The following is a 23686-nucleotide window of genomic DNA, read 5'->3' on the forward strand; positions in this document are numbered from 1 at the left end:
CATCCCCTTGTCCATTTCTATTGAAATAGGTAGCCTGGTATTTATATGACTTTCTACTATACTAAATAAGGGTTGGAAGAAGGGGTAGAGGGCATGGTAATTTATTATCTCCACCCCACTGGTCAAAAGATTGAGGAAAAAGTGTGTTTTTTTTTTCAAATTGCTATCCTGATTATTATTCCTTGCACTCCACTTCACACAGGTGTTCCTCTTTATTATTATAATTAATCAATTCTACCATCTCATTTCAGATGTAATTGGAAGTCAGTTCCAGAACAATCCTGTGTAAATCAAGCCCTTAGTTAACATTTCTTACATTAATTAGCTAGACATGCTGTAAAAATATATATATATTCAAACTGCTTTCACTGTAATAGTATGTTTACTGGTTTACTGTGTACTGTTGATCTTGGTAGGCTTCACATAATAATTTATATGGATCATTAAACACTTCTTCATTCGACGAAGATCATTGACTTTATGGAATACATATGTACTTCCCCACTGACACAATAAGGTACAGTATGTACAGGTTTCAATGTAAACGTTTTTGCTAATGTATAATTGAATGTACATAGTTGCAACATTGTCAAAGCAGATGTTTCTCTGGAAATTCCCTTCAAGCACTATAAATCAGTTTAATAATTTTACTGAATAGTCACAAATCAGTCACCTGCCCTTTACAGATCCACAATTTAGAAAGTTTAGTAAACATTCATGCACAGAAGAAGGTTACACAATGAGATAACAATTAGCACTGACAAGATTGCATACTTCCTAGCTTTCCTGCTTTAAAGGCTAACTCTAAGTACCGTGAAAACTTCAGTGATGTCAGGTGTTCATGGTTCCTGGAGCCTGCATGTGCAGTTTTCATATGAAACAATGTGTATATAAAGTTTAACCCATATGAAGCCAGAGGTGCAACTATTCCAGGCTAGCTCATATTGATTTTATGCATATTTGACATCCTTCACCAACACACACAGTATGCTGGTGACAGGCATCCAATGGTGGTGTGCCTCCCCCCTCCATGCCACCCATGTTTTCAACTAAGTCTGCCTCTCCCTACATCCCTTACTCGGCAGTTAGAGAGAATTACGTTAGCTGAGGAGGATCTGGCTGAAGGGAGAACTTAGCCACATTGGTAAAATAGAGGTAAGGTCGTGTTTTTATTTTTTTTATTTTTTTATTTGTAGGGGGAGTTGATAGGAAGAGTTAATCCAATCAAAACCAGTGTTTTTGTAAAACACTGGGATTTAGTTGGAGTAACCATTTAAATGGAACAGTCCTGATATGTGATCTTTGTCACGCTTCTATTTTCCAACCTGTAAATTAATTTATTATTTGGTGAAAAAATCCAAAGTAATGTATTTAGCAAATTCACAAATGTAATCTTGTTTTCTAATGTCTTTGCTGTAGTCAATGTTTTTTTTTTCTCTCTAGATTCAACATGTAATCACACCTAACATTACAGAAGAGATTTTTTTTGCAAAAAAATGGATTTTGTCCAAATGGTGGAAATTTGGTAAAAAGTACCGAATTCCAACCACATTGGCAATTAGTAGATTTACTAAATCAAATGCAGTCAGGATTTGATCAGTCCAACTGACTCTGTAACATTCCTTCAGAAGCATTCGGAAAATCAGTAAAACCCGCATTTGAACTGGCTGAAGATCAACTGAATGCACCCGGCAGGAATCACATTCACAAATTATTATTCACTTGCTTTTTGCAAATGCATGTTAATTAAATAACAATTTGCCCACTATCTGTCAGGATTACAGTATGACCCAGCACGTAGAATTGTGTAACACAGAGGACTGATAGGTAACGTATACCGGACCTTAGAATGGCCGGACTAACGAACCAAAGAATAGTCAGGAATAGTCGAGGTCAAGGGATACAGAAAGAGACACAACAATAAGGAAAAGTCAGGGGTCAGGGATGCCAGCAAACAGGAAAGTCCAAAACAATGCCAAAGTCAAATATCAAGAATTAATAATGCACTCTCGGACAACCACAAGGGAAACCACGACAGGGCACTGAGCAGGATGAGAACTGGGCCTAGATACCCCTCCTCTGGATCTGATTTGCAGAAATCGGCCTTTGACCCCAAAGGCAGTTACCAGGTCCATTTGCATAATTGCTGCTAAGCACAAACCCTCCTGTGGATTTGATTGCTGCTCGGCACAACGTTTCCTGTCAGGACAGTAATGTTGTTCGGCACAACTTTTCCTGCCTGAACAGTAAATTCCATTAATCACATTTTTATAAGCGGATGAATACGTGACACTATCAGCCATAGTAAAAAAAAAAAACATAAGCAGTGACATTATCAATCCCCCCAAATAATAGTGGTGGGGGAGATGAAACTAATACCTGTTGAAAATAAAGCATATCATTATCACTAGAGATCTTCTAATTCTTCTTATCTATAGCCTCAAAAGTCCAAATTAAATCCATAATTCCCAACACCACTAATTAAAATAAAACCTGATTGCAACAAAAAAAATGCAGGAAAAAATTGAAACCATGCCGCAAAAAGAAAATAATATATCTTCACTGCAGACTGTGCTCTGATCACGGGGAAAGCCCCTAAATGAGCTTTCCCACACATTCTCAGCTATCACATAGCATAGGGAAATGCTCTCTGATTGGCTAGCTAGTAAGACAACCAATCAGAACACTCTGATAGTCAAGACTCGAGAGAAGTCTTACTTAGCCCATGGGGGCCGGGGGTGAATACTAGGTCCTCTCCCCTTTAATAATAGTACCCCCACCCGTCACCCATGGGTAGGAGTCGGGGCGGGTACTAGGTCATCCCCACTTAATATTAGAGAATATATCTCCATTATAGTAATATTGGTGTCTCATTGAGCCCCATAGCAGTTTATTTATTTTTTTATTTGTTTTACTTATTTCATTTGGTGTCTGTATAACAAGCTCTGGCTAACCGCCATATAATTAACCATATAAGTTTTAACTATTTGCCAGCTGGGAAATTGCTAGTATTTTTTTTTTTTTAAATCCAGGACTGGATTTAAAGTCTCTGTGCCTGAATTTGCAGCTTTAGGTTTGGATTTCAGCTGTCTGGTGGCATTCAGTCGAGCTGAAATGCAGACCAAATTCAGGCCAATTCGGGGCCACAATTACAAAATCCCGACATTATTGAAGTCCATCAACAATGCCTGGATTTTGCCATATGAATAACCATGTAAAAGTAAGAATTCAAGGTAAATTCAAAGGGAATTTCAAATTTAGGGTCAAAATAGCTGAAATGGAAAAATACTCTTAGTCATGTATGCTTTCAACTCAGATGCTTTGGTCTTAAATTTGAAGTTTACCTTGAATTTACTTGCAACTTTTCTTACTAAATCACATCACATGATGCTACAAATCACTGAAGTGGTCACGAAGGTCAGATCTTTCATGTGATCCTGAGGCTCAACATTTCACTTTGATGAACTTTAGATTGTGCTGGTGATTATTTAAATATCAGCTACAACATATGTCATCTTTAATCACAAGGTTTTGTGGTGTCGCTAGGGGGGGCCAGAGGGGGCCATGGCCCCCCCCTACATCATGCTGTGCCCCCCCCTTGGGTGCCCCCAAATGCCAGCAACTTGCTGGCCATGTGTTTACATTCTATTCCCTCGGACTGTAACAGTGTGTGACAGCCCGAGGGAATGCAGGAGAGAGAAGCTGGAGCGGTGCTGGGGGCTGTCTGTGGCCGGAGGGAGCCCCACCTCCCGTAAATAAACGCCGCCCCAGCCATTAAGCAGCAGACCATGCTGCTGCTGCAAAGGCCAGAAGATGGCTGACCATCAACACACAACAACAGGTAGGCTTGGTGTGTGTGTGTGTCTGTGTCTGTGTCTGTGTCTGTCTGTCTGCTAGTGAGGAAGCTTGTGTGTGTGTGTGTGTGTGTATATGGACTCAGCAGTCTGTGTGTCGGAGGCAGGGCTTAACATGCTGCAGGGGCGGGGTCAAACTGCGGCGAGGGCGGGGTTGAATGTGCCCCCCTACTTTTGTCCCTGGCCCACCCTGTGCCCCCCCTAAAAATGAATCCTAGAGACGCCACTGTTTTCAATAGATATGGAACTGGGAAATGACATCATTCGTACGCCAGCATAATCCATCATAAAAGTCTATTGTTTAAATTTGTTGTGTTGCAACTGCCCTAAAGACTGATCTTGTGATTTACACCACTACTGCAAATTATATTACCAAGCTATCTGCACCCACTTACACTAAAGTAACTACTTCAGTAAAGGTCAAGTATTATCCATTTGTTGTCATACAATGTCCTAACTGAAAAGTTAAAAATATGAAATACAATAGCACTGACAAAATGTTATTCAAAATACATAAGGTGAAAACGATACTATATGTAATGCAAGTGAAAAATATAACAAAATATAACATATTAAGCTACACATATCACAACCATAACTTGCTAAGACTGTCAAAACTGAGAAATCCCTAAATCTTTCTTGAGAGCTAATAATTCCTAATAAAGGAACAAGTTTGGCCTGCATTCAACAAATGATCAGACACAGGTAAAAGCTAAAGAGCACTCGCATCCATAAATTTGAACTTTGCAGTTGATTCTCTCATATAAGGTTTGTATTGCAACACAGAATTTGGTTTATGTGTTATAACACTTTTTTACTTTTTTACTTGCATCACTGCTCACTACTTGCATCACATTGCTTCAGGCATAGCTATACACTAGATTTATCTGGCTTGAAAAAAATATGAGTAATGAAGTATGTGACATGATTGAACACTGTTTTTTTTGTTTTTTGCTGTGAGAATGATTACTTAAAAGTAATTCTATTAGGGTTATTTCGGGCTTCAAAATCCAGACATTGACCACACTATTTAACAATGTCTGTATTACCGTATATACTTGAGTATAAGCCGACCCGAATATAAGCTGAGGCCCCTGATTTTACCCCAAAAAACTGTGAAAACTTATTGACTCGAGTATAAGACTAGGATGGGGCAGGGCCGGGCCACTGAGCCGAGCGGCAGCCATCCATGCTAGCTCCGGCTCTGGGCCACCTAAATACACAGAAATACTGAACTAAAACTAACCCAGAGCCAGGGCAGTCACAAACATCAAGCAGGGAGCGACACAGGAGAAAAATGCAGAGACACCTGCCAAGCTGACACTGAGCAGCTCGCACAACCGGAGCATAATGAGCCCATGAGGCCTACGCACCCATGGCGACGGCAGGAGCCGCGAGACCAGATAGCAGAGGGAGACAGGGGAGTCTGGACCCGGCCCCGCTCCCCCCTCCCCCTTGGTCCGGCGGGGGTGATCCTGGCCCACAAGTCGATCTCCGGGGATTGGAGACAGAAGGCTTACAAATGGTGAAGCCCTTTCCTACGTGGAGCTAAGATGGCCGCAGAACACACAATTTACTGGGAGCCACGCGGGGTCGCCAGGGACCACTGGGGTGACGGATCCCACAGACGGACCCCTCCGAGCAGCAGAATGGTCGGCGTGGAGCCGGCCCTAGCCCCTGGATTTGGTGGTGGTCCAGGGAGGCCTACCCCCAACTCTGTGAGCCCTATGGCGTCAGGGTAGGCAGGACCCCCGGCGGACCGGTGGCTGGGGGGACAAACACCGGCGACATGCAAGAGACCGGAGAAAGGTGAGGCCTACCGGGGCTGGAGCTCCAAGGGGGAACTGCAGGGGTTGGGGAGGTGCAGGGGACGGGGGTCTGAGGACTTTTCCGGGGGGGGGGGGGGGGGAGTCTGCCGGACTACTGATGTCCCTGAGTGCCCACAGCACTGTGGAACCCTAGGCCGGCCGTCCGGAGCAGGCCAGGAGGGGAACAGAGGGGATTGGTTGCACCGGGGGAGCTGGAGAGACCCTGCAATAAACGACCACCCTTGGCATAAACCTGCAAGAACCACCACGTCCATGCAGTCTTAGAAGGCTATGTTCCGCAATCTATTCAAGCTTTACCGCTCTGAAACAGACTAAATCTAGCACGCCTAGATAAACGTGATTATACCAATGTTACTTATCCTGGTTAAACGCTAAATTAACGCAACACTCATTGAGATAGCACCTGCTAGCAATGCTATACCAAGTTTTTACATACTACAATAGTGAACATGTCACACGAGAGTTCACCAACATATGCTCTCCTTAGTTTAACGTACAACTGTTTTACACATATATGTCACACTAGTTTAGTTTTGCTATTAGTCTAATCTGGAAAGTCAAGCTATTGCTAAATTTATAAAATTGTGCTCATATTAAGCTACAGTATTAATAATTATAGTTTAGCATGTTACGAGACCTCTTCCTTGACAGCGTTATTGAGCATGTTACGAGACCTCTTCCTTGACAGCGTTATTGTCAGCCTACTCAATATGTCTAAAATGTGTTAACTGTCATCCCACTATCTGACATAACTTGACTCTGCTTGTTTATTACTCTTAAACAATGTGTGTTTATTTGATGCCTACTCGTTTGATAGAGTAAAAAATGGGTCGCAAGAGAATACTGAGAACGGGCAGCAACTGAAATAGCCTGCCCTTCGGTCGGTCACCGCTCAGTTCTCAAGCTGTTTTTTGCTCATCTTGTGCCATTACAGAGAGAACTTCTCTGAAACATATCAGACTGGTCCCACCCATACGGGCAGTCCAGATCCGAAATGCCAGCAAGTTCCCTCTGCACGAGAGACACAGCAACCCCAGACGATCGTTTCAGCCTTGTAAGGCATCATCAGTGAGGCATAGCTGATATCTCCCTAGGCACCGTGAGCAAGAGGTCCACGTCTGGATTATCCCTTAAACTTGTGGAGAGTAAAAAATGGGTCGCAAGAAAATACTGAGAACGGGCAGCAACTGAAATAGCCTGCCCTTCGGTCGGTCACCGCTCAGTTCTCAAGCTGTTTTTTGCTCATCTTGTGCCATTACAGAGAGAACTTCTCTGAAACATATCAGACTGGTCCCACCCATACGGGCAGTCCAGATCCGAAATGCCAGCAAGTTCCCTCTGCACAAGAGACACAGCAACCCCAGACGATCGTTTCAGCCTTGTAAGGCATCATCAGTGAGGCATAGCTGATATCTCCCTAGGCACCGTGAGCAAGGGGTCCACGTCTGGATTATCCCTTAAACTTGTGGAGAGTAAAAATGGGTCGCAAGAGAATACTGAGAACGGGCAGCAACTGAAATAGCCTGCCCTTCGGTCGGTCACCGCTCAGTTCTCAAACAGCTTGAGAACTGAGCGGTGACCGACCGAAGGGCAGGCTATTTCAGTTGCTGCCCGTTCTCAGTATTCTCTTGCGACCCATTTTTTACTCTCCACAAGTTTAAGGGATAATCCAGACGTGGACCCCTTGCTCACGGTGCCTAGGGAGATATCAGCTATGCCTCACTGATGATGCCTTACAAGGCTGAAACGATCGTCTGGGGTTGCTGTGTCTCTCGTGCAGAGGGAACTTGCTGGCATTTCGGATCTGGACTGCCCGTATGGGTGGGACCAGTCTGATATGTTTCAGAGAAGTTCTCTCTGTAATGGCACAAGATGAGCAAAAAAACAGCTTGAGAACTGAGCGGTGACCGACCGAAGGGCAGGCTATTTCAGTTGCTGCCCGTTCTCAGTATTCTCTTGCGACCCATTTTTTACTCTCCACAAGTTTAAGGGATAATCCAGACGTGGACCCCTTGCTCACGGTGCCTAGGGAGATATCAGCTATGCCTCACTGATGATGCCTTACAAGGCTGAAACGATCGTCTGGGGTTGCTGTGTCTCTCGTGCAGAGGGAACTTGCTGGCATTTCGGATCTGGACTGCCCGTATGGGTGGGACCAGTCTGATATGTTTCAGAGAAGTTCTCTCTGTAATGGCACAAGATGAGCAAAAAACAGCTTGAGAACTGAGCGGTGACCGACCGAAGGGCAGGCTATTTCAGTTGCTGCCCGTTCTCAGTATTCTCTTGCGACCCATTTTTTACTCTCCACAAGTTTAAGGGATAATCCAGACGTGGACCCCTTGCTCACGGTGCCTAGGGAGATATCAGCTATGCCTCACTGATGATGCCTTACAAGGCTGAAACGATCGTCTGGGGTTGCTGTGTCTCTCGTGCAGAGGGAACTTGCTGGCATTTCGGATCTGGACTGCCCGTATGGGTGGGACCAGTCTGATATGTTTCAGAGAAGTTCTCTCTGTAATGGCACAAGATGAGCAAAAAACAGCTTGAGAACTGAGCGGTGACCGACCGAAGGGCAGGCTATTTCAGTTGCTGCCCGTTCTCAGTATTCTCTTGCGACCCATTTTTTACTCTCCACAAGTTTAAGGGATAATCCAGACGTGGACCCCTTGCTCACGGTGCCTAGGGAGATATCAGCTATGCCTCACTGATGATGCCTTACAAGGCTGAAATGATCGTCTGGGGTTGCTGTGTCTCTCGTGCAGAGGGAACTTGCTGGCATTTCGGATCTGGACTGCCCGTATGGGTGGGACCAGTCTGATATGTTTCAGAGAAGTTCTCTCTGTAATGGCACAAGATGAGCAAAAAACAGCTTGAGAACTGAGCGGTGACCGACCGAAGGGCAGGCTATTTCAGTTGCTGCCCGTTCTCAGTATTCTCTTGCGACCCATTTTTTACTCTCCACAAGTTTAAGGGATAATCCAGACGTGGACCCCTTGCTCACGGTGCCTAGGGAGATATCAGCTATGCCTCACTGATGATGCCTTACAAGGCTGAAACGATCGTCTGGGGTTGCTGTGTCTCTCGTGCAGAGGGAACTTGCTGGCATTTCGGATCTGGACTGCCCGTATGGGTGGGACCAGTCTGATATGTTTCAGAGAAGTTCTCTCTGTAATGGCACAAGATGAGCAAAAAACAGCTTGAGAACTGAGCGGTGACCGACCGAAGGGCAGGCTATTTCAGTTGCTGCCCGTTCTCAGTATTCTCTTGCGACCCATTTTTACTCTCCACAAGTTTAAGGGATAATCCAGACGTGGACCCCTTGCTCACGGTGCCTAGGGAGATATCAGCTATGCCTCACTGATGATGCCTTACAAGGCTGAAACGATCGTCTGGGGTTGCTGTGTCTCTTGTGCAGAGGGAACTTGCTGGCATTTCGGATCTGGACTGCCCGTATGGGTGGGACCAGTCTGATATGTTTCAGAGAAGTTCTCTCTGTAATGGCACAAGATGAGCAAAAAACAGCTTGAGAACTGAGCGGTGACCGACCGAAGGGCAGGCTATTTCAGTTGCTGCCCGTTCTCAGTATTTTCTTGCGACCCATTTTTTACTCTCCACAAGTTTAAGGGATAATCCAGACGTGGACCTCTTGCTCACGGTGCCTAGGGAGATATCAGCTATGCCTCACTGATGATGCCTTACAAGGCTGAAACGATCGTCTGGGGTTGCTGTGTCTCTCGTGCAGAGGGAACTTGCTGGCATTTCGGATCTGGACTGCCCGTATGGGTGGGACCAGTCTGATATGTTTCAGAGAAGTTCTCTCTGTAATGGCACAAGATGAGCAAAAAACAGCTTGAGAACTGAGCGGTGACCGACCGAAGGGCAGGCTATTTCAGTTGCTGCCCGTTCTCAGTATTCTCTTGCGACCCATTTTTTACTACTCGTTTGATATTTTCATGTAAAAAAAAAAAGTGCCAGCTAATCTGTCACAATCTGTAAGGTTATGGTCAAGCTTGTTAATGCTTTTGTGACTCTTCACGCTTAATGTCAATCTATGCACAAGAAAAAAAAAGAATAAAAAAAAAAGGCTAGGGTGGGAAATGCAGCAGCTACTGTTAAATTTCTAAATAAAATTAGATCCTAAAAAAATTATATTAATTGAATATTTATTTACAGTGTGTGTATATAATGAATGCAGTGTGTGCGTATGAATGCAGTGTGTGCATATGAGTGCAGTGTGTGTATGAATGCAGTGTGTGTATGTATGAGTGCAGTGTGTGTGTATGAGTGCAGTGTGTGAGTATGAATGTAGTGTGTGTATATGAGTGCAGTGTGTATATGAGTGCAGTGTGTGTATATGAGTGCAGTGTGTGTGTATGAGTGCAGTGTGTGTATGAGTGTAGTGTGTGTGTATGAGTGCAGTGTGTGTATGAGTGCAGTGTGTGTGTATGAATGCATTGTGTGTGTGAGTGCAATGTGTATATGAGTGCAGTGTGTGTATATGAGTGGAGTGTGTGTATGAATGCAGTGTGTGTGTATGAGTGCAGTGTGTGTATGAGTGCAGTGTGTGTATGAGTGCAGTGTGTGTGTATGAGTGCAGTGTGTGTATGAATGCAGTGTGTGTATGAATGCAGTGTGTGCATGAATGCAGTGTGTGCGTGAGTGCAGTGTGTGTATATGAGTGCAGTGTGTGTGTATGAATGCAGTATGTATATGAGTGCAGTATGTATATGAGTGCAGTATGTATATGAGTGCAGTGTGTATATGAGTGCAGTGTGTGTATATGAGTGCAGTGTGTGTGTATATGAGTGCAGTGTGTGTATATGAGTGCAGTGTGTGTGTATGAGTGCAGTGTGTGTGTATGAGTGCAGTGTGTGTGTATGAGTGCAGTGTGTGTATGACTGCAGAGTGTGTGTGTGTGTATGAATGCAGTGTGTGTGTATGAGTGAAGTGTGTGTGTATGAGTGAAGTGTGTGTGTATGAATGCAGTGTGTGTGTATGAGTGAAGTGTGTGTGTTTATGAGTGCAGAGTGTGTGTGTATGAGTGCAGTGTGTGTGTGATGCAGTGTGTGTTTGTGTATGTGTTGCAGAGCCTTGGTGGGGGTGGGCATTTTTATTATTTTTTAATTATTATTTTAATAATTTTTTGGGGCTATATTATTATTTTTCAAATATTATTATTTTATTATTATTTATATTTTTTTTCGTCCCCCATCCCTGCTTGATACATTGCAGGGAGGGAGGCTCTCATTCCCTGGTGGTCCAGTGGCATTGGCAGTTCAGTGGAGGGGGCTGGCAGGAAGCTGTTACTTACCTCTCCTGCAGCTCCTGTCAGCTCCCTTCTCCTCCGTGCCGGTCCGGTCAGCTCCCCTGTCAGCTCACAGTGTAAGTCTCGCGGCCGCGCTATGACCCAGCGGCTCTCGCGAGACTTACACTGTGATCTGACGGGGGAGCTGAACGGACCGGCGCGGAGGAGAAGGATGCTGACAGGAGCTGCAGGAGAGGTAAGTAAACGCTCTCTGCCAGCCCCCCTCCTACACAGCCCCTTGTCTGTATTATGGCAATGTAAGTTGCCATAATACAGACATTGACTCGAGTATAAGTCGAGTTGGGGTTTTTCAGCATATACGGTATATAAAACAGTCTCTGCATAAGCCTAAATTTGATTCGCATTTCAACCGGACCAAATGGTTAAACCGGTACCGCAAACCAACATCAAGGCCAGATAACCATAGGTACCAAAATAAAACCCCCAAATCACCAACAGTGTACACCCAATAGAGCTCAGATGGACAACAACACCCGATGGCACGTAGGTATAATATCCTAATTACCATACCATCGAGCCCCTATGGGAGAAAGTGTGGGACAATACTCACCTCTGTGTCTTTAATAAAATGATGACTTTTCATCATGTAATAGCAAAATATGTAATTTTATAGTAAGACATGGAGGCTCATATTATTAAAGACACGGATTTTAAAAAAGAGAAGTAGACTCCCGAGACTAGTCGGCCTTCTCATCAAATCCTCCAATGCTACTCCCGATGCCATAATTGAAGAGGCAGACACACCCCTGACAGAATGAGCGCCAAAAGGAGTACACACCAGTCTGGCATAACATCCATTTCAACCAGCGAGATAACATTGCGATTGTAACTGGGGAGAAAGGAGGATGAATGGAAAGAAAAAGCTGAGGAGCAGTCTGGTACGATCCTCATACTCACACGAGCAGGCCACTGGACATAAAGCCGGCACCAAAGGGAAATCCAGGTACGACAATGACCTAATCGAAGTCTTAGTGCACCTGGAAATATTAAAGGTCAACCCATCTGCAGTGTAGGTCCGTGCATCTAAATCCAAGGCACTCACGTCCGACACCCTCTTGCAAGAGATGAGGCAGAAAAGACAAACCAATTTAGCCAACACTTGATGCAATGAGAGACCCGTGTAGGTCAAAATGTTGTGAGTGGCAGTGGATTCAATAAGTTTGCCTTTTTCTATCGTGGAGTGCCTGGACCTTTCTTCTGTTTTTCTTTACAAGGAAAATGAATCACACAGAAGCAGACTAGCTTTAAAATTATATTTGACGTTTAACATTTCCCTATTATTATCTTATATAAAGTATTAAAGTATAAACTGTAATTAAAGGGATAGCATGTAAAGATGCTCATGCCCTCCCCCCAACCTATGTAGTAGATTGGAGGGTTATGTACAAAAGGTAAACTAATGGATCTCCAAGTTGCTTAGGTCATATGTGGAACAACCAGAGGATATTTGGTTTCCTATATGCCATGGTAAGGAGGTACCCAAGCCTGTGGACATACTAAACCAACACTCAGTCCATTAACTGTAAGTGTATAATATATATATATATATATATATATATATTTGTGTTAAGGGCTCATGATAGTACAGAAGATACAAACACTGATAAGTGTAGGATGGTATTAAAAGAGCAAGTCGGTTGTGGTGTGCCGGAACCGACGATGAGGTAGGCCTGTAAATAAAGAGGGCCCACCAAGAAGAAATGTAAAGAGAAAAGGAGTTAATAATGAGGAGTGGGTGGGAGGGTGATGCAGCGCTGACCTCGAACGATATGGAGCCAGGTAAGGGGTGTCCCTTAAGAAGGGAAGAGGTGTGTCATACGCCCCTCCCACAATTACAGGCCAAAAGGCCTTAATACTTGTGTTAAGGGCTCATGATAGTACAGAAGATACAAACACTGATAAGTGTAGGATGGTATTAAAAGAGCAAGTCGGTTGTGGTGTGCAGGAACCGACGATGAGGTAGGCCTGTAAATAAAGAGGGCAAAAGTAGAAAATCAAATTTATTACATACCAGCAATATACATACTTTAACCAGACATGTCTTGAAAGGCATTTCTTACTTCTTGTACCAGGTTAGGTATGTATCTAGAGTAAGCTGATGATTTCCAGCGCCCTAGTGACTTGATAACATGAACTGGAATGTTTGCACTGGATGCTGTGGAGGCCGCTCCTATGCGGAAGGAGTGGCCCGAATAGTTAGCTGATTTGAGGCCCAGCTGTGTAAGTAAAGACCTGACATGTGTCATAAAGGTGGTGGTAGTGAGTACCGAACCTTGTAGACTGAAAGTGGTTGAGATGGTGGTTCGTTGTTATGCTGGGTATATGAGTCCAGTAGTTTGACGGGGCTCCACCTGTTGTGAGTAGGATAGTACTTAACCTCTACTGAAAGTGCATGTTGACTGGGTTTGGAGTGAGGCAGAGTCAAGATATAATAGTCCATGTGTTTTGTTAAGTGTGAATGAAGTAGGATGTGAGTGGACTGTGTTGTGCTGATGGCGGTAAATTCTCTTGGTCTCAAGAAACCATAAACAAGGCTACGTATATGGCGGTTTTAATGATGAGGTTTGTGTTGTTGGCAAAGGGTTTAAATCTAGTGAATTGTATAAGTCTTTAAAAATATGGAAATCTATGGGTAGCCTCTGGGCCGTACGTGGGGGTTCGGATCTCTGAATACCCCTAAGGATGTTCTTAATTGGTAGGAGGACACTTTATTTGTCTGGTTGTAAAGTTAGCATGTGATGTTGGATGCCTGTCAGATATGGTTTGATTGTGTTGTATGATAGTTTGAGTTTGAGGTGGCAAAAAGAAGCAAAGCCCAACCAGGATGTCACGATGAAAGGTTGTAAGATGTTGTGTTCAGAAAGAAATCTTTAAATCAAATGAAAGCTCTATCGTAAGTTTCCCGGGTATTAGTAGACAGTGCTAATTGGGACAATGTTCTGCTATGTTGCATAATAGCATCTAGTCCATTACTAGATGGTGGAATAGTGGGGTGTTCGTGGCTGTGAGTGCGGCTGACGGGAGTATTTGACGAAAAGCCTGGAAATTAAAGCGAGACAAATTGTCAGCAGCAGTGTTACATACACCTGGAACAAGAATACAAAACAAGAGAAAATTATGACATGCAGCCAGCCAAGTGAGTTTCCTCAAGAATCTCATAATAGTCAGTGATTTGGATCGGCCTTGTTTATAATGTGACAAGTTACTTGGTTGTCTGAGTAGCAACGTACAGACGAACCTGCCCATAAATGCACCCATGCCACGGCAACCGTCACGATGGGATATATCTCAAACAGAGCTGAGGTAGTGGGAAAACCCTCCAGGTCCTGAACTTCTGAAGGCCAGCTGCCCCAAAGCCATTCGTTCCTGAAAAATTGCTGCAAAACCTGTGGTAGACGCCGCGTCTGACCAAATGGTAGGTGAGGAGTCAGACAATTTTGGAAGGAACATGCTTTTACCATTCAAGGTGGTTAAAAATTTTCTCCACATAATTACGCGTGCCGTGGCTTGGGTATCCAGGGGTGACCTGTGTCCATCATGTCTAAAAGTGGGAAACATGTAAAGGAGTTGTGAGATGAAAGCCCGGCCTTGAGGTATGATGCGAATGGCAAAATTCAGTGACCCAAGCAGAGACTGTAATTCTTGCGGTTGCAAGTACCGAGTTGTATGTAGAGATTATGTTGATCAGAATGTTTTCTACCTTGGGCGTGGCAGGCTAGCTTGCATGGTGGCTGAGTCTAGTATGATACCCAGGAATGTGATGAAGGTATCTGGTCCTTCAGTCTTGGTGGAGGAGACTGGGACACCCACCTGTTCGAATAGACTGATTGTTTCTTTTAGGCTACTGAGAGGGGAAATATTCTCCTCGACCAGTAAGAAATCATCCAGATAATGTATAACTGTAGGGCATCTGGCTATATTTAATAAAACCAGCATAGGGTTTCGGCGAATACGTCGAAAATGGACGGACTACTTTGGAACCTATGGTGGAATATTGCAGTGAAAATTCCTCAGAGGGTATGAGGGAGTTCAGACTAGGAGTGGCAGAGGTGTGAGGTGTTGATAGATCAATGATAAGTCTGTTTGTGAGAAGATTTCCCCGTGACAATACCGATGGGGTTTGTCCGCCATGTGGTGAACGGAGGGGACTGGAAGGGCCCCCATAGGAAGTCCTCTGCCACTTCCTGGCTATGAGTGTCTCCACCGCTGTAGGGTTTGTTGTGCGGATTGTAAATTAGGACATTCCAGGATTCCAGAAGGCATGTGTATGAGGCCTGTGTGAATCCTTCTGATAGACCCGAGATAATAAATTCCACCAAATGTCTAGATGGATGATGTGGCAGTAATGTCTTAAGTACAGAAATGTTTATTGATGTTAAGTATAGTTTTGGGATACATTTTATTTGGACACAGATTTAGCATGTGCCCTGAAACAGATGGCTGGAGAAAGTGATTGCAACTCAACCAGTGCTGGAGGGGTCGCAGCGGCCGACCCAGCCATGGTAAGGGGTGTAGTGACCGATTCCCCAGGGGTGATACTGGCAGGCTAACTAGGCCTGAAAGGCGAAAAATTTATCTTGTTTTGTGACAGGTGAGGCCCTGCTAGTTGCCAAGTGGCTATGAGAGGCTCTGTCTATGAGTTGGCGCGAGGGGTTATTGAGGCCACCCGTCGTAGTGGCAGGAATCGTAGGCCTCTCGGTGATAGTAAAAGAAAACAGGGGGAGGGAGTGACAGGTGAGGCCCTCTCTATAATATTGCGAGGCGGCTAACTCACGTGTGGCCCGATGGTGTTTGCCTCCGAAACGTTGAGGCGGGGTGTTGGCCTCGCGGACCACTAAACGATAGGCAGAAATGCCAAGAAGGGAGGTACCTATTTGGGCCTATACCCCTAACTTGCCAGTACTCTATGGCCTAGAAGAATGAAACGTATGTGAACTACAACGTGAGCAGGCTTACGTACCTGGTAGTATGTATGAAGTTTTGAGATTCGACAGGTATGAAAACCTGGATAAACCTAAAAAGGGGTAGAGTGAGAATGGATCCTGTGAGACCTGTGTAATCTGTATAGGCTGGGATTAGGGCTTCTAGCAGTATGTGTGGGAGGTGTAAAATCTATGAGTATGATAGTGACATGACTGCCCATGGCAGCAGGGGATTGGCCGTGTAATGTGTATATATGGAAGGTGATCAGATGATATGCATGTCACTAAACTGATCTGGGAATGCAAGGGACTTTTTAATGTGAAGTGACAATATGCAGAATCATAAATGTTGCTGTAAAGTGACGTATGAATATATGAACCAGAACGTGTGATTCAAAAACCGAAAGTCTTGTGAGACGTATATGCCGTGTTCTTGAATACTCGTGTTACGTCGTCTGAGTGTGTCAAGAAAAGGCCTGAGTTTGTAAATGCCATGTGAAATGACAATCTATGCAGAAAATGTTGTAACGTGACGTATGAGTGGTTGAACCAATGCGTGTGATTCAACCCGAAACCCTCTGTGGAAGGTAGGACCGTGTTCTTATATACTCGTGGTATATCGTATGAGTATGATAAGAAATGGCCTGAATAGTTAGTGCCATGTAATCGTAATGTACATGGTTGTAATAACATCATATCTCCATTATACTCTTTGAAAATAGGACCATGTCCTTGAACTCGTGGTATGTCGTACGAGCATGACAGAAAAAGGAGCCGTAATCTAGGCTAACCATAACTGTAATACGCATGTAATATCTGCATTGTAAAATAAAATAACTATTATTATTAAAACCATATATATATATATATATATATATATATATATATATATATATATATATATATATATATATAAGCAAACTGAAACAAAATAGACAACCTAAGATCGTGTAAAATAAGTATTTGAAAGTTTAACCGATTACTGTGCAGGAAACGTATGATTGGTTGGATCAGTATGTGTGATTCAACCCGAGTATGCATGAAAAGGAATTAAATCCTTGTGTCATGGTTAACAACAAAGAAACGAGGCCTCTAACGTAGGCTGATTTAATTGTAATGAAATGGATAATTATAAAAAAAAAAAACCTCCAGTAAGCGTGGGAGTCCAATGTCTATACAGAAATGTTAGCTGGTTTCATACCCTTGATGTAATAAGTGATACCTTAAAAATAGCATGAAAATGGTCTGTCTATTTAACCAAGCAACTTTTTAACCAAATGTAAATACATGAAATGATGAAATGTAACTCACGAAAAAGATCTACGTGAATACATAGCAGAATAACCGAATCTTAGTATGAAGGGAAACAGAAGTTAGCATGAATAGCTTAACCGTATGCATTTTAATGCGAACAGCAATCGTGCATAGAATATACTATGAATAAGTGCAGACCAGAAAACACAAACCGAAATGACAATCGTTTAAATGAAGCAAGGTTGGTTTTTACATGAAATGCAATAATGTCTGAGAAGCCTGTAGTACACCGAATGACCGGTAGGGGTCAGTGTGTAGGCGAAAATGCAGTGGTTTGTTGGTTTGTACATGAAATGCGATAATGTCTAAGAAGCCTGTAGTACACCCAAAGACCGGTAGGGGGTTTAAACGAATGATATGCATGAACATGCAATGGTTTTAGAACAGACTTAGACAAAATGCAGCCGTAAAGTGAGGACCTGACCCATGCATGGTGCCGTGGGACTGATGCCTGGCATAACGGGTAGGTTGACTTACGGTTTGTGAGTCACTTGGACACCATCCACGGTGATGGATTAAAGAAAGAAGGTGGTAGGCCAGAAAAGCCTGTGGCTGGATTCCTGACACAGCTCTGCTTAAAAAACCTCATGGAGGGGGCGTGGCCTGACCGTTCAAGGAAATGGACGTGTGAACGATCAGCTCCGTGAGAGATCCCTGTAATACAGCGATTATACCAGCGTATATAGAGAAATTACACACAACAAGCGACTCTATATCTACATTGGACACTATGGCACAGCGTATGTCCAAGAAAAATAAACTTAGAGAGGCACCTTCACTGCAAATCTCGGCTATGACTTCGCCGCCACGCCGTGCGCAAGATGGCGCCAAGAGGCCTACATCCCCGGCCTCAAGCTCAGAACGGAGCGACATCACTTCTATTTCACGCAGGGAGATACCGGCCACAGAATCGGCGATACAGAGAATGCTGGATAGCCTCCAAACCTCGCTGAGGGCCGACTTTGCAGTAATAGCCAAAGAAATTAGGGATGATGTCAAGGCGCTAGGTGAGCGAATGGATTACATAGAAAACAAAACAGAAGAAATCATATCTGCACATAACAATGTGGTGACAGCATATGACAACATGGAAGCCAAAATAAATTCCATCTTCACTAAACTAGCTGACCATGAAGATAGAGACAGACGGAACAATGTACGCATACGTGGCATACCGGATGGTGTAGGCCCTAATGACTTGGGTGAATATGTACAACGACTTTTCCATCTGTTAGCACCGGAGCTCCCAATCACCGCATTGCTACTAGATAGAATACACAGACTACCCCGGCCCAAGCATCTTCCGCAGTCCGCCCCAAGGGATACCATCATGCGGATGCACTACTACTCCACCAAAGAAACTATAATGGCGGCAGCCAGAAAAAATCCCGCCCTGCCGGAAGAATATAATAAAATCCAGATCTTTACAGATCTTTCTGCACATACACTAAGTGCAAGAAGAAGCTTTGCCCAAATAACCAGCGCATTACGAGCAGCATCTATACCCTATAAATGGGGCTTCCCAGCACGCCTTATCATCAGGAGAAACGGCGTCGAGAGACACATCACGGATCCAGAAGATGGGAAACGCGCCCTGGCGGAGTGGAACATACCGATTGCTGAAGTTGAGAAAAACAACCCTTCACCACCCACTGTGAGCACGGCTACCGCTGCAGCAACATCACCGTTGAAAATACCACATGCATGGGAATCACAAGCAAAGATCAAATGACTCTCTCCGAAACTGCTTTACGGGACTTTGTATAACACCGATGCCGGCACTCCACCACGACAAGAGGGTGAATAGTACCGGTAACCAGTACCTTGACAAATGTTAAATGTTTACTTTTTTTTCTTCTTGCTTTCCTACGTCTTTATGTCTGTACCTGCTTCGACCTGCTCTTTATGTATTTAAATGATGGGATACACACTGTTATATGTAAAACATTGAGCTGGGATCGATCTGGGTGCACCTACCAATGCTACACGACACTGTAACGAACTCTTCCCCTACACCTATGGGTTTCTGCTGCGATGCAATGTCCCCACAGACCGCAAGAAGCAAACCTTAATGGACATGGAATGCTTGCTTAACAATAGGGGGCCTAACACAAACTTAGACTTGACCGAGCTTAATAATCCTGCCTCCTACATGCAGCAGCAACCCACTCTAATAAACACACTGCCACCGGATACCTACTCATGTTACAAACTATTCCATGCGAACATAACGCTCTAATCTGCAAAGTTCTTATCATTTTCACACGCAAACTGGTGCGCCTTTGCAACTTAGGCTACGTTGTACTCTCCCATAAAACAATAAGGTTCCGAATTTATGCTAACGATTCTTTATGTGTTTCAAACCAGTTGCCTGAATATTAGAATATCTAGGTGTAATCATGTAAAGTAGACGGAACTTTCTAAAAAGGGTCAATGCACAAGAAGTACTTGCTCGAGGCAGCACATCACGCACCCCTCACTATGATACGGGACATACGGTGTCCTCTTGACCCACGGCAGTGTAATCTCTCACTTGCACCAAAGGGTCCTCTCAACCCCCCATGTAAGGGCTTCAGTGCCCAACACAATAGGAAAATCAGGCTCCACTCAGTGGACCTTTATCTTGTATATAGTTGGTTTAATCCCCTTTCGTTGTTTTCCCCCCCCCACACCCCCCCCCTCTTCCAAGGTGAATACATCCTACCACATCACATGGATAGTCATGACATGTTTTGGCTTACTGAAAACAAAGACCTATAACTTGCAGAGTTGCCGAAGTGAACTTTGGCTGCTGTATCCGGAGTTACATGGACCTAATACTATTATACGCCCCAACCTCCATTCCCCAGGTATCTTTGCGGTATACGGCCAGCTACATATAGCATCCCTCTATTGTATATCTAATGACTCTTAACTTATTTTCGATAAATGCCAGAGGGCTCAACTCACCACATAAGCGCCGATTGGCACTATTAGAAGCTAAAAAGCACTGCACTCACATAGCATTCTACCAAGAAACACATTTCCAAACACTCAACACGCCCAAATTTTACTCCAGACATTTTCCGATAAGTTACCATTGCACCTATAAAAAAAAGAAGAGAGGTGTATCCATACTGATCAGTAAAGACGTGTCCTTTCAACTGATAAAAAAAATCAGTGATAGGAAAGGCCGATACCTCTTGCTACAATGTATAATCAATAACACGCAATATACTTTAGTTAACATCTATGGCCCACACAATAATCACCATGTTTTCATGGACAACATCTTTGCCTTGTCAACTGCACACAAATTTGGAACAGTCCTACTGGGGGGGGATACAAATTTCATTCTAGATCAAAATTTAGACACGACCTCCTCCTCCAAAATATCACTTAAAACTGCAAAACAAAGGACCCACTCTATCTCCCGTCTTGAAAAATCCTTACAAACACATGGATATATTGACATATGGAGAGCCTTACACCCCTTACTTAAGGATTATACACATCAATCCCTAGTTCATGGCACATATTCCAGGATTGATCGCTTCCTCGTACCATCCTCACTAGCACCACAAATAGCCAAAACTGACATAGGTACCATCACTTGGACCGATCACGCTCCCATCACACTGGAACTAACAACGCAACACCCCACGACAGGGAACCGTACCTGGCGGCTGAATGACGCTCTCCTGGCCGACCACAACTTGGTGACAAAAATCTCAACAGACTTAAACACATACTTTACCCTGAATGATACAGGCGAGGTAGGAACTGAGACCTTGTGGCAAGCTCACAAAGCAGTCCTACGGGGCCAATTTATTAAACATGCTAGCCACCTTAAAAAACAGAGGACCAAGGCTTATGTCGACACACACACAGCACTAGCCACTCTTACTAAAACGAACAAGCAAACCCCTTCACATGACACCACGAACCAAATACGAGGCCTACAAACGAAATTGAAAGAAATGGAAATGGCAAAAACAACGTATTTACTGTCAAAATCGAAACACAAATTCTTTAGAGAAGGGAATAGAGCAGGGAAAACATTAGCAGCACAACTCAAAGCTAAATCGCTATCCTCTAAAATCGCATTTCTCACCACAGAACAAGGGGACAAAATTACTGACCCACAAGCAATTGTGGAAGAATTTAGCCGCTACTATAGCGGCCTATATAACTTGGCGAACTCACCCGACTGCCCCGCTCCCACACAAACTGAAATAGATAATTATTTGGATGACATCCACTTACCCGCTCTCACTTTAGAAGAAAAACAAGCACTACTCCAACCCTTTACGGACCAGGAAATATCGCATACCCTCAAACAACTGCCGAAACATAAATCTCCCGGTCCCGACGGGTTCACCAACATGTATTACTACACCTTTCATGATATCTTAGTACCACACTTGACAAAACTGTATAATCACTGCTTCCAATCAGGGACCATGCCCAAAGCTATGTTGCAGGCCTACATTTCAACCTTGCCCAAACCGGGGAAATCTCCAACCCAATGCTCTAACTTTCGACCAATATCGTTATTAAATTGCGACACAAAAATCTACGCCAAGCTGATAGCAAATAGGATTAATCCCATTTTGACACGAATAATTCACAATGATCAGGTAGGCTTCGTCAGAGGCAGGCAAGGCACTGACAACACCAGGAAAATTCTCAACATATTATCCCACATCACCACAGCCAAACCGGAGTGCCTACTGTTAGCTTTGGATGCGGAAAAAGCATTTGATAGGCTTAATTGGAAATATATGGTGTCAGTCCTCCTCAAATATGGCTTTCCGCAAGAGATAACTAGAGGAATCATGGCACTATATTGCGAGCCGCAAGCTCAAGTATCTAACTCTGGATTCATCTCCCGACCGTTCGCTCTGACGAATGGCACAAGGCAGGGCTGCCCACTGTCTCCCCTCCTGTTCATCCTAGCGCTAGAACCCCTAGCACTGAAAATCCGAAATGACCCTCTTGTCTCAGGGATAACTATTGGGAGCTCACACTTCAAGCTCTCAATGTTTGCCGACGGCATTCTTATCACCATCAGCAACCCAGAAACCTCAATACCACGCCTACTGCACTTACTAAAGGTATATGGCGAGATATCCTATTATAAACTGAATCAAAATAAAACACAAGCTTTGCCACTCCACGTACCTGCAACAACGGTTGAAAAGTTACGCCTGTCATACAGTTTCGACTGGAGACAGAAATATATCACGTATCTTGGGGTGAAACTCGCACTACATTCCCACACTACTATATCCTTGAATTATGGTCCATTACCACAAATATGCACTTCATTCTTCCAATCCTGGAAACACGTCCACTTATCTTGGTTAGGACGTATCAATGTAATAAAAATGATCTTATTACCAAAAATTATCTATATCTTTCGGATGCTACCGCTTCAAGTAAAGCCACGTACCCTAAAAACCCTCCAATCCATATTATCTAGTTACATTTAGAACAAGAAAAAACCACGCCTACCCGTGGCTTTGCTCCAACAGATCCCATCTGAGGGGGGACTAGGAGCACCTAAAATATCAGCTTATTACGAAGCAGCTATACTGGAATCCGCTATCCGCATTCATGCCAATAGGCATACATTCCAATGGGCGGATATGGAATCAGACAAACCCAAACCGTACTCATTACTGCATATCATGTGGTCCCCTAGGGCACACCGTCCTCCAAAACTGTCACTATACCCGACCTCAGAATTAACGCTGAAATACTGGGATAAATTATTACTTTCTGCAGCAGAAAAAGGGAAATATTGCATTGAGGCCCCTATCGAAGCACTAATGCACCTAACGCCATGGTTGTCATTGAAACCATGGGCATCATATGGCATTAGACACATTAAAGATCTTTGTTCAGCGAAGTCTATTAAACCGTTCCCTGATTTGCAGGAACAATTTAACCTCCCGAACTCCCTCATATTCCAATACCTTCAATTGAAGAGTATTATAGCATCCCAAGTTTCCAAGCATCACTCGTTATCACCTCAAAGAGTAAACGGCACATTAGCGATTCTGTCTCGCTGTCACAACGCACCACTCAAACCCAAATCCCTTTCATTGTGTTATAAGACTATTCTAGATTACCATAACCCCCGTTCCTTCAGCTTCATACAACAATGGGAAAAAGAAGGAATCCCTACCTTGTCGAATGAAACATGGCTTCTAGCTATAAACTCACTAAAAGGCCTTACATCTTGTTACTCCCACGTAGAAGCACATAAAAAAATTATTTACAGATGGTATCTTACCCCGCACAGGCTCCATCAAATCTATCCTGACACGAGCCCCACATGCTGGAGATGCCTGACCACTACAGGCACTATGTTACATATTTGGTGGGAATGTCCAGAAATCAAACCGCTTTGGGCAAAAGTCCAGCGAATATTGTCCCAAACGTTACAACAAAAAA

The sequence above is a fragment of the Pelobates fuscus genome, chromosome 7 (genome assembly GCF_036172605.1).
Source record: "Pelobates fuscus isolate aPelFus1 chromosome 7, aPelFus1.pri, whole genome shotgun sequence".
Classification (NCBI taxonomy): Eukaryota; Metazoa; Chordata; class Amphibia; order Anura; family Pelobatidae; genus Pelobates; species Pelobates fuscus.